This window comes from Leuresthes tenuis, unplaced genomic scaffold (assembly GCF_036924035.1).
Source record: "Leuresthes tenuis unplaced genomic scaffold, fLeuTen1.0.hap1 SCAF_19, whole genome shotgun sequence".
Classification (NCBI taxonomy): Eukaryota; Metazoa; Chordata; class Actinopteri; order Atheriniformes; family Atherinopsidae; genus Leuresthes; species Leuresthes tenuis.
The window spans coordinates 6,600,461-6,618,446 of record NW_027325373.1 but is presented as its reverse complement, the minus strand read 5'-3'; the positions used below and the strand labels follow the sequence as shown (position 1 = coordinate 6,618,446).

Below are 17,986 nucleotides of genomic sequence, written 5' to 3'. Positions count from 1 at the left end.
AAAAAGGAGAAAAGGAGACAAAATGCGTGTTGTCAACAAGTCACAGTTTACAGCAGCTCTACATAAGGGTTTTGTGTGTTTTTGTGCCTGCATGCATGCCTGCCATGTGCGAGAAGCTGTGTCTGTGTGAATGTGTGTGTGCTTGCATGTTGTGTCAACGAACTTCAGTGTGGTGTGAAAAAAGCTAGAAATGTTTAGTTTTTTTCCCATTAGGTTGAGATTTATACGTGTTTATGCCTAAAAAAGTGCATCTAAGGAGTCCAAGAGCTAACTCGAAACAGCAGTAACATGATGCACACAGTCAAGTCACATACTAACAAATAAACAACACTCACAGGAACATGTGTGTGTGTGTGTGTGTGTGTGCGTGTGTGTGTGTAATAAGCTCCAGTCCTGCACAGATGCTGGATAGTCTCACTAGACCGGAAACAGGACCTCAGGGCTCGACTAAAGTGTGTTTGTGTGTGTTTGTTTGTGTGTAAGTGAGATAGAGACAAAGACAAAGAGACGAGAGGAAGGAACCTAAGAAACAAAAGGGGGATGAATGTTAGAAGTTTTAGGCCAAAAGCCAGTGTTTTTGTGAAAACCTCCTCTTTTCATTTGTTTTACTGTGATCATCCAGATCCTTTAAGGCTTTGTTTATCTCTGCAGTGACACGCAGAAGAATTTCTTCTCTTGCAAAACTGACCTGTAAAGCTGTGAAGACTTTTTTTGTTTCTCATTGGACTAATTTGCAGTGTTGGAAAAACCCTCACATTACAAAAATTGGCTGATTTTGAATGTTGTCTGAAAGCAGCGCTGCATGAACTACACAGGCTGACGTTGGATATTGACTGAGTGCTAAATGCTCACATTGCTTCTCCAAAACGTGTGTTTTTGGCATGGCAGCACACCAATGGCTGTATAAAGGAAGTCCTAATCAATTAAATAAACTGTTTTGTAGATTCTGTTTAAATGTCTAATTTCCTGGAGATGGCTGATAAGGAACATCTGCTCCCACCTTTAGTTGGAGTGGAAGTAAAATGTTATTTATTTCACTGAAACAGCAATCATATATTCTGTTAGCTGAATTGAATTATTGCTAACAGTACGCTGCCCCAGAGAAACCGGATGTGTCTGCTTAATTTCTGCACTTGGAGTTTTGCAGACTTGTCAAAAAAAGAAACACTGGCAAGTTATCATGATAATGGGGCAATATTTTTTCATTTCATGTTCTACTGTATCTTTATCTCTGATTCATTACTAATATTGCCAATAGTTTTAAAATGATTGTCAACCCTATTCATTCAGTTTAGTTTGCTGATGTAATAGCTCCAGTGGAAGACTCCTTCCACCAACCTTTACGCAAAAAAAGATATTCTAAAGGTGATAGCTGTTTTTGTTTCTCACATTAGATCAGCTTAGATTCATTAGATACAATATATGTAAAATAATCAATATTCATGGAGACATAAGGGACAAGTGTTCTGAACAAAGTGCAGCATTTTTTTTCATCTAAGAATTGTTTTTTCATGTTCACCTTCTTTGGTGTCTGTGGTGATTTTTTTTCAACTCCAGAAAGGACACAATCAAACCTGCAAGTAGATTTGAGGTTTTTAATTGTCACTTAAATCTAGATTAAGCAGTAGCATGGCCATTAGTGGCAATAGAAGAAGCAGCTGAATGACAGCAGCAACCCTAATGCACCATAAATCTACAGTGACGGAGCCTGTGTGACAACTACGAGAGCAGATGAAAGCCCATCTATTCTGCTTGTCATGTGCGGTTTATGGCCATTAAACGTCTGCAGGGAGCAGTCAGTGGGGCATTAGATGCCGGAGGCGAGTCCTCAGTACTAGAAAGTGGAGGAAGTGTCAGTGACCTCTCAGTGCATATTCCCAACACTTTCATCAGACCCTTGGAGCCTGCAGTGGGAGATCCTGTCATTGTGTGTGTATGTATGTATGTCTGTGTTTGTGTGCAACAGCTGGGGACTGGGTCTTGTAAAAGGGAAAGATTGAGCAAGAAAGAGCATACAGAAAGAGGGGAATTTAGCACTCCTGCACCTGGGTGTGTACAAATGCGCAGTATAAAAGTGAAAATGTGGATGACTTATTTTTTGAAGAATCTTTGAGAGTGCGTGGGAGTGAATGTTGAACTTTTATAAGTTAGAGTAACCTGAGTGTTAAAGACAGAGAACAGAATTCTGTGTGTGGACACACTCTTCATACTTGTTAGTGATGTGTGATAAGGTCTGGCTGTGTGGACACAGAGTGTATTTTGTGTGCAAACGTTTCTAACAAGCTATGAAAGGACCACCCTGGAATCCATATAAGTGAGGTCATTACTCAAGCACTGACAGCAAGACTGCATCCATATATTCATGTCATATGCCTAACTAAGACACTCACACCAGTCATCTTAGGTCTGTCTGTTAAGTTTTAAACTTAAACAAATGATCAAAAGAATCAGAATAGTCCTAAATGAATACTACATATTGGCACACAGGGATGAGCTGCTAACATTTCACAACAACACAGACAACAGTCTATTCATTTGTTTCATTAGTACCCACACCCTGTTGAAAATAGCTGTTTCCATCCAATTTTCAAGCATACTGTAGATGAACTTTTGAAATATTGCTTCACAGCACATGTAGATCAGGCTTGTTTTTGTTAGCTGGTTTAGAACTAATAAATTAAACTGCATATTGTCATCATAGGGTTACAACCTAACCATTAAGTTTTCATACTTCATGCAGTTTTCATACAGTTAAAGGAGACCTATTACCCCCTCCCCATTAAACAAGTTGGCACAATTTCCAAAGGCCTTACTGAAATATGATGGGACAGGCATTGGTTGAAATGTCACTTTAAATGGAAAAATAAATAAATATATAAACCCTGACAAATTATTTGTTAAATACTTACATTACCCTCGTCTGAAGTTCAGGTACGGAGAGGTGGAACTGATCCCTTTATATGGCACAGTTTCTTCACAAGTTTAGCATTGAACTGGTCCAAGTTGGTGGAACAGTCGAATGAAAAGGGGTTGTAGCACGTACACAGTCTTTTACTAACTCTTGCTGGAGTCATTTGGGATCTTAGAACCTCTGAGGCTGGTGGTAGATGTAAGATGCATGCCATTCAGTAAACCTGACAACACAAAATTTCCAAACAAAGCTGGCTTCATTGATCTTGCCGGTTGGATGTGAGAGGGCAGAGGGGTTGAGCAGTGGTGGCGAGGTGAATTTGACAAGTGATGTAAGTGTACTCTGCAAATCTAAACAAGTCTTTGAGTGAGATATTTTTAAACCTAGGGAGCCCTAAATAAAACGCCAGTGTTGTGTTTTCTATGAGTTTTTGAGTTGGTACCGACTTCAGACGCCCTAATTAGTGCTCTAAAGCACTGAAAAAAAATCATTTTACCATCATATCTCCCCTTTAATACATAATAAACTATTACATTTGTAGAGCGAAGGAAGTCAAAATAAGATAACGCTTTTCTAAATTTGTCCATTTTCTACAAAGCACTTTAGAATGTGTTTTTAATTCACCCATTCAAACAAAAACTGTCTTAACTTCCATTAAGGGATGCTTCTTATTGTATATTTACACACTATATACAGTATGAAGCTCTTTTCTTTGCAGTCATACACCGGTGAGCATGTCAGGTGGAATGTGGCATTCAATGTGTTGCTCAAAGACACTTTGACTTGTCAAGGAGCTAAAGATGGAACCGCCAACCTTCCTGCTGGCTTCTACCACTCTGTCCATTGATCCACATCCAGGTAAGACAAATAAAGTAAAAAAGATCAGTAGAAAACTGGGAAAGGCAGCAATCTCATGGCGTGACTTGAGCATCAGTCCTATGTTTAGTGGTCAGCCAAATGCTTTTCAACCTCCCAAAACAGTCTGATAGCATTGAATAAATTAGTACAATAGAATTATGTGTTTTTGGTTCTCAGCACATCCAAATTGATGTGAAAGGGGTACCCTGTGCATCTAAAACTGACAAGAGGGGCTCAAGCATCAGTAGGCTATTTGAAAAAGTTAGTTTTGTTACTAAATGGAAATATAAGATCATGAAGGAGGACAAAGAAACTCAGTTACATTGGCTACATACAGGGAAAATGTGTCCTTCAGGAGGTCTTCAGAAATGTACTTGAGTAGGTTGTGATAGTTTTGTTCTGTTAATGAGCATCAGTCATTTAGCTATTGGCTATTTTTTCTAATGTGCAGTTGTGCAGATCAGAAATGTTCAGTAAAAATTGCTGATCACCCATCAGCTGGGTTATACAAACTCACCCAACTACCTGGAAATAACCTAGAAAATGTTGCAAATGTCTCAGTCTCACATTGGAGCAGATAGAATGACCATTCTGAAATCTTCTGAAAGAATTGTGAAGCCTCCTCTATGAAAATGTGAAATTCCAAAATTCAATTGTTTCACGTCACAGCAATTTATCAGCAAATAATTCTGTCTATTTGCATAAGAAAGTCAAATGAAACCATCATCCCTGTCAGAATCAGCTGTGTAAGCAAGAGCATAAGCCTTATTACAAAGGGTACTAGTGTCTGGAAATGGTAAAAAAAAAAATCTTTCTCCCCACTTAAAGGCAAAGACCCTGATGATGAACACCCTCTATCCCTGACAAAGAAATACAATAAATTCAAATTCAATCAAATGTCTTCCGAACAGCAAAGCACTTATGTTTGCCCCTTAAAATGACTAACAACACTGTCCTGAACAGGCACTTCAAAGTATGTGAGCCATTGACAAGAAATAAAAAGTGAGTTCAGTGTGTTTTTATGGTGTTAAAAGCTGAATTGACCTCATTTGATCTGTGTGCTTGGAGTCCTTCTGGTAACAATTCCTCATTTAAGAAGATTTCTGGGATTTAACATGCTTTACAGGCTATTGGCACAGACAAGCAAGGAGATTTAATTACACTCGGGTTTACGTCATATACAAACTTATCATCATTATTGCTGGACTAACGGACTCAAAAGCCCATATCCAAAGTCCCGTATCTGTTTACAGAGAGGAATTATTTATTTGCTAAAAGGTTTCCAATTTTACAGTAATTCACTTCAGAGGTTTTTTCCCCCTTCCATGTGCACATTAATAATTGTAACTTTTAATGTGCATACATTATCATGCAGATCTTTTAAAACTGCATTATCATTTTGCTATTTTCAGGTTAAAATAAGATAAATTAATGTTGCAAAATTTTTGCAGAAGCAATACATGATGAACACACTTTGAACACAATATGTGAGTATGTGGTCAGACACCTACTGAGATAAACGGGCAAGGTCCCATCCTAGCACTGCCAGACTACAAGCTTTAATTCATACATGAGCTAATTTCAAGTCTGCTTTCCATTCCTCAACAATCTGTCATCCATCCTCCAATATAAGCAATTGCTTGTTTTTGTTAATACGGAGGAATGAAACTTACAACACATGTTATTCTTTCACACGCTGAGTTTAGCCTGGATTTGTGAACACTATTAGTATGTTATTTATTCAGACGACTATTCTTTGTTCTGGGATTGTATGCTGAGCTATATTCCACAGTGAACTGATGAAAAACTGGATAACTGACTGTATTCACGTAATCTTCTAACCATTTTACTGCCCTCCCCTCTTTTGTGCATTAAAGCCTGTTTAGGAATTATTATAGACCACAAATCCATTGCCCACTAAAAAAGCACAAGTGTCCAATTGATGTAGAGTTTCACAGGGAGTTATCTTCTCTTTTTATGGATGACAGAATAATCCTCTGGTTTTGGAATACAGAAAAAAGTGAACATATGAAGCTTGTTAAATGGAAGCCGTTCTCGCAAAAGTGGTCATATTTTAAATCATCAAAACAAAAAATATATATATATTACCCTATAGATCATCGGCACAGTATGTCTGAGTAAAGTCTTAGCTCTGGGGTTTGAAATAAATTTTCATTTTCATGAAAGACAACAAATGCATGAAAGAGTTTCTAAAATAAATCAAATGCTAAACAGTTTTAAGCAATTTTCAAAAGGGACTTTGACGTGAGTAAATTATGAGTGACAAAGAAAGCACGTAACAAATTTATAGAAAGTCTGCTCAGTCTTTAAATGCTACTTGCTGTAGAGTTAAACTTCTCCAATATTTACCTGAGGCCTACTGATTAGTTAGTGAACAATTAGTGTCTTTTCCAACATCTAAGACACCAGTACCTCCAAATGAAATGCATAGATTTAAAAGTCAGTCCAAAATTACTTTTAAATGACTTTTAAATGTATGCAAAAAAAATTTTTTTTGTTAAACATTTCTCAAATCAACCACTGAGAAACTTTTATTTTCCTTTACTAATTTTTGAGAAACAAATTTGGAACACATTGAAAAGCGCTGAAATGATATGAGCTTTGCTCTATTGGAGCTTGAAACCCTCAAATCTGACTCTAATCCCAAATTCTGATTTTGCACTGCAGTGGCAACATGGACATCAACAGCACAAGGAAAATGAGAACTCTAACCATTCTAACTCATTTTCTCTCCACTCAACACTGATAATTCTTTTCTGTCTCTTGTCTTATTTTCATCTCCCTTTTTGTCTCTCCTCCTTTCCCTTTAAAACTTCCCTCCCATATACCCATCTAATGTCATCTCAGCTCCCCTCTACTCTCTCGTCTCCTCCTCCTCCCTTCCTCCTGTCTTTGCCAGCTCTCCACACAATGTGCCCATTGTTTCCACACGCCCTCTCCAGAAAGCAGAGAAACAGGACTTCTACGACCCAGAATTCACACGAACTCTCACACACATTGGCTTTCTTTCTCTAACTCGTTTAACATCATAGGCAATTGCACACAAACAGCACACACACTCTCACACACACATATACTGTCATACACTTGTCGCGTACTGACAGAGCTTGAGAGTCACGTGCTGGTTAGTCATGTATGACTGCTGATTCACTGCTCATCACTGGATGATGCCCTTGAAAACACTCAAGCAGTTACATCTCAGAAAACTGGACTTTATGTTAGTCTCAAATTGAGTGTGATTCTAGAGAATTGTATCAGAATTACCGTAGAAACGTAAAAAACAAAGCTGCTATCAAGTGAAGCTTGCTCAATGATTTATTAGGAAAAAGTCCAGCACTTGAAACGATGAGATACAACAGTGTGGGCCATTAAAGCAGCAACATTTCATCACATCAACAACAGAAGCTTTTTGGGAGCATTAATTGCATGCTCTCCATCATAATTATGTTTTACTCCCCAAAGGAAAGGAGTTAACTTGTTGCTGCTATGTGAATTTCACAGAGGTGTCTACATTGTCCAGAGCCACTAAATGCATTGTGTTCCTTCAAAATAATAACCAGAATCATCAGCATAATTGGGCTATAAATCAATCTAGGGATCATCATAGCTTCGGAGAGTTAAGTGACAAGCAAAATCCAGCTCATGTGGTGTTATCTGTGGAGGAGAATAACGGACTCTTTCACTTTTCAAATGACCATTTAATAAGCTACTATTTGATCTGATCTGATACACTGATCTATTCCACATGTTTAGGTCAAGCAGGTTTTCAGACTAAATGGCGGGAACAGGGAAAGAAATATCACAATGAAATTAATCCTTCAAAAGCCCTCATAAATGCAGCTCGACTGAACGTAGTGGCAACGTGTAGTTTTTGACACTGCTGGTAGCAAACGGTAATCATGAGTGCCTTCCAGTGTTATTTGCATCATGTGAACCACTACCAGATCACCTAATGAGTCAACAGCAATGGTGAGGCTTTTACAAAGAGGATTGGTAGTGAAATGTAGATGTTATTTGGGAATTGTTACATTAAAAAAAATCAACAGGAACTGGGGGACTTTCTAATCATCAGACATAGAAAGATACCGTATGTCTAGCAGGTAATTCAACCATTTAAAGCTGCATAGCTTACAAGAAGTGGTTTGACTATAATATCCTAACTTCTCCAGCTACTTCCCATATGGCTCGCCCCAGATAAGCTGCCTCTATCATGTGTATTAGGTTTGTTTGCAGTTTATTGTTGGGTGTGGTCAGCCATTCGCTAATGAAATCACACTGTTAGAGACAGATTCTACTGATTACATCACCAGAGCTTGGATGCAATATGGCATTGCGTCAGTGATGTGGTCCAGGGAGATTTCAGGGTTTGACTCAAATGCTTTCAAATTTATCACTTTAGTGTTCTGGCTTGTCAAAATTACTATTGCTGTGCGCTGAGTGAAAACAAATGCTAGCAGTAGGCCTTGATCTGTAGTGGCAGTATAATTTCAGTGTCTTGTGTAATAATGATGAGACCTCCAAGGAGAATTTTGGAAGAAATATTAAAATCTCTTAGTTTTGCATCTGCTCATATAACAGATTCAAGAACACACTGTGCCCTCGTGACTAAAGCACACTTTCCAGACTTTAATTCAAAGTCATATTTTCATACATTTCAGTGCCACCATACAGACATTACTTATACATACCGTAATTTCAGGGAACTGATGTTTGGGACAGGGGGCTTTCCAGGTGTTTGTGAGTTGAATGCTCTATTAACTGCCTCCCCCGGTCTATTCAGCGTATTGTTTCAGTGTATTATTTCATTGTATTATTTGAGTCCATCAAAAACCTTCCTCTAACCAGTCATATTTTGTCTTGGATGAATGGAACAGGTGGTTGTCTTGCTAAAAGATAACCCTTCACTCCAGTCGGAGGGTATTCTGAAACTTTTTAAATGCTAATATATAGAACATGAAAACTTTCATTGTTTGATATCTCCTAAATTTGCATAACAATTGTTTCTACTTTTTCATGATGAAATTTTAGTTATAGATTGAGCCACGTTATCTAATAGCAATATGTTTTCATCTGGTATTCATCTTTGAGTGCAAAGTATTTAATCAGCATTCGGTCCCACATTAAATGACTCAGTGTTAGTCTCAAGTTTTTATCGTCTCTGACTCTAACCTGCAACAGTGGAACTACAGAACCAAGATGCGTCTACTTATTGATGAATGATTGCATTATTTTCTGAGCAACAAAAAAAGCTTCATTCAAATCTATTGTGTAAAGATTTAGCACATGTAAACATGTACGTGGCTTTTTTCCCTTTTCTGTTCCCCTACACCACTGGTTACAAAAAAAAATCTCCATTCCCATGAAATTGCGCTGACACAGTAAGTATCCAACTTTTTTTACAGGACTGATGGGCAATCTTAACAGTTTCCTGCCCTGCAATGTGAGGACAAAGCAGCTCAGTCAAATGTCGAACAGCAATGTCTTGGACAACCGAAAATTGACTCGCAATTCCTCTGAAACAAGCCAGATTGCTCTCAAAGTCATTCCACTAACTCAAATATCTACTCGGTATGTAAACAACTGTAATGTTGGCCTTGGGATCTGTGTTGTTGGATTGTTTTATTTAATAGCGTACTCCATTACTCTTTAATTTACTTGGCTTGTAACTACACATTTGTTTACAAGAATGTAAAAAAGTCCTGTTCGTAAGATTAGCACCAATGCTATATTAGCTAAGTTTGCCAGTGCCATGGAAGCAAAGGACTGAGCATATGCGGGACATTAAGCCAAGGAGATTGTGGCAGCCAGTCAGACATCCCAAGCCAAAATCCTGATTTTTCAGATCAAACATAAGTGTTACAGTTGGAATCAGTGAAAATCACCCTTCGCCCTGGAAGTCATTTTTCATTTCAAGATGTAAAAAGGCATTCACATAGATGAATGCCAACACTTGGGGAAAACTGCAAAAATCAAAACACTCGTGTTTGAATGTACAGTGTACAGTCTGACTGTAGCTCCTGATGCAGCATTAAACAGTTTGATCACATTTTTCACACGAAGAGGGTCAATCTTCATTCAAACATTCAAAAGCACTGAAGTACAGAAGCATCAATGAAAAAAATACAGTACTCAAAGGCTGAGGAGAGATTTTTGATATGCAGACAAATTGTTTCCTCTTTCTCAGAAATGTTGGTTCCTCTTTTAATTTGCCCAAAACTGACAGGATGCACTCTTTGTACAATTTTAACCCATATTCTCTCCCTCTGAGAGATAAAGGGCGAGTGTGGGATTTTTTTCATAAAGCATGTTCTCACCCAGCTGATGCTGCATACATTACGGTCACACATGATTTAGTGATGCATAACATGTGACCAGTATGTGATCAACACAGACTGCAATTCAGTCATGCAACAGTACTTGGTATTAGTTTCATTATTAATTTCTAGGAATGCACATGCAGTCAAGATACTGTGAAGCTGATTTCAACTCTGGATATCGGAGAATGATCAGAAAGTTAGTCCTGAATTTCTTCACAGTTAATAATTCATACGTGCACATCCTCTCCACTGAGGATGTGTTGCCATGGCTCAAACTATTCTGGAGTGGTAACTGGCAGGAGGACATGACGCAAAAAATACTATTATTCTGTGTCTGTGTTTTTCAAATGATTATGTGGTATTAGATAACTATACTAAATAATTAGCAGAATAGGAAATCAGTTTGAACATCATGGAATAGCATTTGAATTATGATTATCTTCTTACCCGAAAACAATTGGTTTGTTGCCTAAATCTTACCGAAAGACAAATGAAAGCGTACATGACCAGCAAATGATATTGGCAGTCTAAATAAAAATACAGGTCTGAAATAAATTTTTAAAAATCGATAATGATGGCTAAAGACTTCAAAGGAAACTAAACCCTAACTTAAAAAAAGAGTGAGTCAGAGGAGTTTCTCTTAGCTGAAGCAGACTTGTCCTACTCTGCAAACATGTGCACCTTGTGGGTTTTTCTGTCTGTTTAAGAATGATTAACTTCAATTGTTTCAGCACAAATGCAGGCTAATGGAAGACATTAAGGATGAAAAAAAGTAATAGCCATGCAACAAATCTTAAGCCTTGATTGAGAACTGACAGGTAGATAAATTGAATAATCCAACCTGAATGGGCCTGAAAATATTTCTGCAAACTTCCCGACAGTTTCATTTCTATTAAAGTCAGAAGACGTTTGCTACACTAAGCTGCAGTCTTTGTGTTACTCCAACACACACAATGACAATCACTGAACTGAAGAACAGATTCATAGTTTATCCATTACAAACAGTGAGCACAGATAAGGTGGATGTAGACAATTAATCATACATCATTGTGAATAAACACAACTTAAGGTTATGTGTGAATTTAAATTACTTAAAACTTCTTCAAAAATGATTGTCAATTATTGATCAACAAATGTCTGAAGTACTCCTTCTGACAAATTGAAACATATCTAAAGTCTGTATATGATGAGGAGGAAAACAGCACAGACTTATAATCTGTCTTTCATCCATCTATAGCGTGACTTCATTCTTGACAAGCAGTTAAAGAAGACATTGTGGTCTGGCATTTTGTCTTTCATCTTCCTTTCTTGTAAAGAACAACAGCTTTAACACTTAAGAAGGTCAGAGAAAACATCTGTCCAGGTACAACTTGTACCTTGTACAGATTTTCATAGTTTTTTGGAAAAAGGTGAACTCTTGCTAGAATCAACTTCCTGTTCACATAACCTTTTGGGAAATTAGATTTTTACAACAAGAGTTCACAGATTGTGAGTCTGCTTCCTTCATGAATGTGGAAGCAATCTGAAACTTTGGTGTAAGAATGGGTGGAATGCTGGTCTGTAGACAAGGGGGAGGAGAGATCATGCTTTCAACAATCACAACACAGATGTTTCAAGGACCTTGTCGTTTGACGGATGTCAGGGCTCATGTAGGGAAACATAAAACAGTCGTCTGCAGGGGAGACACTACGTCTTTGCAGTGGGAGTTTTGTTTGACTTGACTAAGAAGGTCAGAAGTCAGAAGCATCAACTTCACCCTTCACCCAACTTTTGTTTAGTTTTTAAGCATCTCACAAGCTGTGGAATAACTCCAAGATGAGTATGTATTTGTAATCTTGTCAAATCTATCAGAGAGAACTTTAACGACAAATAGCCTTTCCTGCTCTCCTCTGTGGTTACCGGGGAAACCACTGAGCTCCTGAAAACAATCCTGACCCCATATCTGAAGTACTAGCGCAAAACATCTACAGTGACATAATATAATTTTCCACTGAAAAGTCACATGTCTTAACATTTAGATACATGAGAGTTTAGAGGACAGGCAAATTAAAAATCGTTTGGAAAAACTGCGTCAGCCAGTCCACAAGGTAAAACACAAGTTCAAGAAAGAAACGTAAACTCTGGCACCTTTGAACAACATCTCTTGCTTTGTATGGAAATGACTTCATGAGGACTGCCCATGCTATCGTATTCCTTTTCTTCAGTTTTTCTGGCTAAGTCTGTTCTTGTCACGTCTTATCATCTCTGCCTCCCACTTGCTACATATCCTCATTTCATGACCCTCCACAGAAGCTGTGAATGTAGTAAAAGGCTGAGGTTCTCACATATGGGATTGCTGGAGCTAAATTGCAGCTAAAATAGCTATTTGCTGTTAGTAAAATAGAGGTGAAAGGTGATTTCAAACATTTTTTTGAAATCTTATCAAACTGGTTCGGATGGTTCTAGTGAAACATTATTCGTTGCTAAACTGTGCATTTACATATTAACTGCGATTATAAAATAAAAATTAGAGACAATAACTAAATTAAGGAATAATTATAAATCCTGGCATCACTTGTCTTTCAGTATTTCTAAGGAATGCTCCAATAAGTTACTTTATATAATTATCAATACGCTTCTAAAATAGAAAGATAATGATTTTTTTTGTGTGCGTGTGTGTTGACAACCTGTCAATTCGTCTCCGCAACTTCTCTGCTAATATAAATCAGATTCTATAGAGGGTCAAAGTAAAAGTTGTTCAGTAGCTTATACATTTCAACCATGTACTCTACAGACAAAGAATTTGAATAATTTAGAAAAAAAATGAGGAATGGGGAATCCATAATTAAAACAGCTTGAAAGATACTGACCTCTTCTATCAGCAACATTGCAAATGGTCCTCGCACTCCCCCATAGCATCAAAGACCCCCTGAGGTGTGTGGCAGTGGGTGGTAGGTAAACAGTGTTCTGGCCCTCTCTTGGGTATACTCAAATAAAAGATGCTCACACACACCTCACACACACTCACATACACACACCATTTGAGCCCCAGATGAGTTAACACTCATTAGGTAACATCAAACGGACAACGACAGCAGACCACTACAATCTGTTAGAACTGACTGATAAAAGAGAAACTTTGTTGTGTGATCATATAACTGTGGTGGCCTGTGTGGAAATGTGTGTGAACGGGAACAGCAAAGCAGTCATCAAACTGAGTGTCCAGAGTGTCTTTCAAGGTAATCTGCCCATTTGTTGTTTGCTGCTTTATTTTGTGTAAACAAATAGACTAATTACTTTTAAAGCTGGCAGTAAAGGTCACAGAAGGATCTATTCCTTCTGGTGATGCCGCCCCCTCTCCACACACACACACACACTTTAATTCTATCAACCTCCTTTGTGTGAGCCAATAAGGTACAACCACTTCTGCAGGGGCATGGATGAGAACTATTGCCCAACTTTCCAACTGAAGACAAGACCAGCGGTATTTGTTGGAATGCATGACTAAGCCGAATGTAGCACTGACAAATACAGTCCCAGGTCTCTGCAGACAGGGGTGGCTCCCCAAACTTTACTTCTGTGCAACCCATGGGCGTTATTAGAGATCCTTAGGTGCTTAATAATTTCTTGTTTCTACTTTAGAGATGCCATATGTTTAAGCTGCAGTAGGTACATTTTAGCCTGAAGGCCAATTCATGGTATCTGCATTGTGGTGCTTGGACTGGCAGGGGCTTTGCAGAAGCTTACACAGCTTCATTCATATTCCAGTTTTGGTACAAGTTGGTCTGTAAACATCTGTGCATTCCATTCATGCTCATTCGGAAGAAAAATGGCAACTTCATGATAGCAAAAAGAGAAGCTCTTTTGCTGGCTGAACAATTAGAAACAATAAAGAAAGAAAAAGAACCTCATCTGTGTCGTTGCATGGCTTCTAGTTTTTTAAAATGACAATAACAGTGAATTATTGCATACAGCCTTACTACATATGACTTTCTGCTTTTCATGCTCGTGTGAGGTCAGGATACTTTGTGAGAGAAACTGGAATCACTGGCTGATCAAGTTGCAATCTAAGTTGACTAAATAGACAGCTTTGCAAATCCCACCACAGACTCATCAGTTGCTAGTGCCCACTTGTCACTGGCCAGATCAGTAGCTGGTGTCAGCAAGGACACAACCTCTGCCAGCTTCTTGGTAGTCCTCTTTGTCTTTCTTTAGACTGCTCCATACACAGGAGTTATCAGATCTTTTTCAGCTACAGTACCCATAAACGTCTCAGCAGTGCTCATCCTTCCGTGGCATGCTTCTGTAGCAGCATGAAATAATTTAGCAGCATAAATAACTGGCACCTTGTGGCTTCTATCAGTTTGCATAATTATTGGCTACAAAATGATTCATGTCCAAAAAACAGGGGAAATCTAACCAGAACCTGCCACTGTACATGAAGGAATCAAACACCCTGTCTTAAATGTCTTAAATAAGAACCAACCAGATCCAGCTCATAATCTGTTTATCTCTATCTTTGTTTCGAGTGATGGATGACCTTCGTCTGCCTGAAATCCATACACCAAAAATTCTTTGTCTTGACTTTTCACATCTTTAACTGACTTCAGTTAAAAGTTAGATCATACATTTTTTCAGGGCTATGGTGAACTGACTCCTACCAGCAGTAGACATGATCAAAGTGGATAGTTTGTAAGGGTGCCAAGTGTTTAAGGACTGGTTAATGTGTTTTAATAATTACTATGACTGTCAACAAGTGTTGGACAACCAAAGCCTAGTGCTGAATAAAGTTTTTTACAACGGTTTGGAGGGGTGGTTATATTTTGGAGAGAAACATTCAATGAAGAAATCTAAAACATAAACTTCACACGCATTCTCTAAGCGCTAATTAGTGCGGAGAATTAAAATAGATGTCAACTTTCGACTCCCCAGTACCCGTTATTTTCCCACTCACTCCGTCCTTACTGTACAAGTGTTGTTCTAGTCTCGGAGTTTGCAAAAGAGCCCAGCTGTGGCGCAACAAGTCCTTCATTCCAGCCGCGTCCCAGTGCTTACCCTCTGAAAGGCGCACACTAACCGCGCGTCTCCTGCTGAAATAACGGTGAGCACAGAGGCTACAGGCATCCGTTGGTGCCATCAAAGCCTTTATCTGAACCGCATGCTGCCTCGCCACGTCTACGTGGCAGGTAGCTATACTCTGATCATGTACAGATGCCCACATTATACAAGCTTGCATGTCTAAAGGAGACGGGCCGGTCTCAATGAGTGTTTCTTCTCACGCTATGGATCAAATCTGAGTTTGTGAAAAGTATCCCATTCGAAAAAGATAAAGAATTCAATACTTACAATGATGTGAGTTCTAGTGAGAGTTGAGGGTAGGTGGTTAAGCTTACACCGTGACTGGTTCCTGAATGTCCAACACAAGTTCGATTCGGGGTGCCTTAAATTCCTTCAACAGACAACTCAGACAGACTCTGCATGCGCAACTCTTATGTCAAAGTCGCAGCATTAAAGACTCCAAATCCAATGTAGAGCCAGGTAAGCCTTTCATTTTATGTCCAAACAGAAACGCGATTTATCCCACCAGTGTGTTACTGGTTTCCCTTTTCTTCCTCTCTCTGTTTTATTTGTAGATTGTTTTTTTATTCTCTCCCAGATGTAGAAGCCTTGATGCTCCCTGCTCCGTCTCCGTGCCTCTCTGCGCTGGCGCGTCTCTCCCCTTCTCTCACTGACTGACTGCCACACACACTACACGGGACGGGACCTTTGTCTGCATATGACGTCACTGACACACAAGCACGCAGACGCGCAGTGCAAAAAAGAAAAGAAAATAACTAGCCGCATTTTAATAAAAAAAATTAATAAATAGGCTGCGTTGAGAATATAAACCGTGTTGCAAAACTATATTTAACTGAACAAAAACAAGAGAAGTTGGTCGAGAGTGAACTGCGCTCTTCAAACCGAAGACAGGTGAAAATGTATTATTAACAAGTGCATTCGGTTCTTCCAGCTGGCTTTCTCTCATTTATCTATTTGGAGGATAATAAGAAAATAAATATAACATGTAAATGTCACGCTACCAAAGACATTCCTAAAGACTTGTTCTTTCCTCTCAGCACCTAATTGGAAACACATCTTTTTCAGCAACTTGTTAAGAGAGAGACAGGAAGGGAAAGAGGGGTGGAGTGAAACAGAGAGAAAAAGTAAGAGTGAGACAGACACGAGGGACTTAAAGTCATATTGTGTTCCTAACCAACTGACCCTCAACATAATACATTACAAATATTTCCTCCTGTCTGCTGGCTCTGCTCTCCGTAAAGGCAAAAGCTTCTCATGTGAAGCTCTCAAGTTGTGAGAAAGTGTTGGGTAGGCACAGTTATGTCTGCCAGCTTTACACCATCTGTGAGCACTTAGTGAGGTGTTTGTACTAAACCAACCATGGACTGTGGAACGAAATGGAGCGTCAAAGGCACATTGTGGTGAACAATGTAACATATCTTCATATCCTCAGACATGACCCATTTAACAACACTCATGCATTATAGAGTATATATGTGGTCTGACTACACAGTATTGGGCGAAAATGGTCAGTTGGTTGATTAACCCACTCAAAGCAGGACTGTTGCACCTTCAATTTGATTTGCACTTGTGTTTGTAAGGTATGTTTGACCAAAGTGATGAGAGTAATTTACACTCTCAAAGTCACCGCTTAGTATTTTTCTCTCTGTGTCTCTGAAGCTTTTTTCATGCAACCTGTTCAAGGTTGAACAGTGGTGCCTTTGCACACCTGGCCTGACCACTGTATTTTGTATTGAGTTTCTCTTTGTGGTTTGGCCCATAAAATTAATCATAACATTACGATTCTGCCAAAAAGAACAACAAAAAGTCTAAATTACTATTTTATTATCTTCTAAGATCAAAAATAGAAAGTCAGTTTGTGCATAGGCACTTCATGGAAGCTGAAGTTCAGCCGAGGTTGAGAGAGGAATAGAAAATAGAACCACAAAGAATCCACTGATGGGGGAAATCTGTTTGCTTTGAGTGATTTGTCAAAATACTTGCACAACCGCCATGCTACATTTGTACTCGTGTTGTTACAGAAGCTCCTCTATTTCACTCAAGTCTAAAAGCCCGAATTTAAACCTTGGTGTCCCACAATGGAAAGCAAACATCTACTTGTTGACCACAGGAGAATCCCACCTACTGTAAGGGGGTTGCTTGTTTTGCTGCAGGCAGATGTATGCCTGTTGTATAAGCTGTATAAGCCACTTCTTTATGATGATAATACACTGTGTCTGACTTTGATGTGAACTTGCAAAACTCAAGCTAGGTCCCACATGGGATTTTAAGCAAAAACTTTAAGCAAAATCTCTTTTTGAGTATGTTACCTCATAGCGCTAAAATATTAACAAACGGGGACTGCTGTGTAGGTAAGAACTTGGTATAAAGAGTTCCATAGTTCCTTGAAAGAGTTTGTGAACACTTTAAATTTTTTCTCAAAATTTTTTTCTCAAAAACTCTTTACTCTTAAAGTGTGTATTGATGGTCACCTAAGTCACAATTATGGACAAACACAGTTTAACTAAACAATTAAGACACAAATAGTTGTAGTTTTCATGGCCTCACTGGACACAACTGATTGTTCACAGTGCAGACTGGAAGAAGTAAGTGAACTTATGGATTTAGTATCTTGAAGACCCTCCCAAAGCAGCAAAAGCCTCCGTCTGATGTTACTTGTAGCTGTTTATGTGACCTTTACAATGATGAGAAGTGATTTTATCCAATTTCTCCCAACAAATGTTGTTGAGTTTGTCTGTATTTCTGAGATGTTTTGAATGAGCAGCCCTTTTCACATCGTACCAGCATCTCAGCGGTGCTAAAGTCTGAACTGACTTCACCA

General features: G+C 38.7%; 1 protein-coding gene across 1 annotated transcript in view; it reads right to left on the bottom strand.

The window, feature by feature from the left end:
• Window positions 1–15,821, bottom strand: part of lpar1 (lysophosphatidic acid receptor 1) — a 37,194-nt gene extending 21,373 nt beyond the window's left edge. The window contains exon 1 of the mRNA XM_072372111.1: window positions 15,433–15,821. The gene's annotated coding sequence lies outside the window, so the exon portion shown is untranslated. The remainder of the gene's footprint in view (window positions 1–15,432) is intronic.
• Between the last annotated feature and the right edge of the window lie 2,165 nt (window positions 15,822–17,986).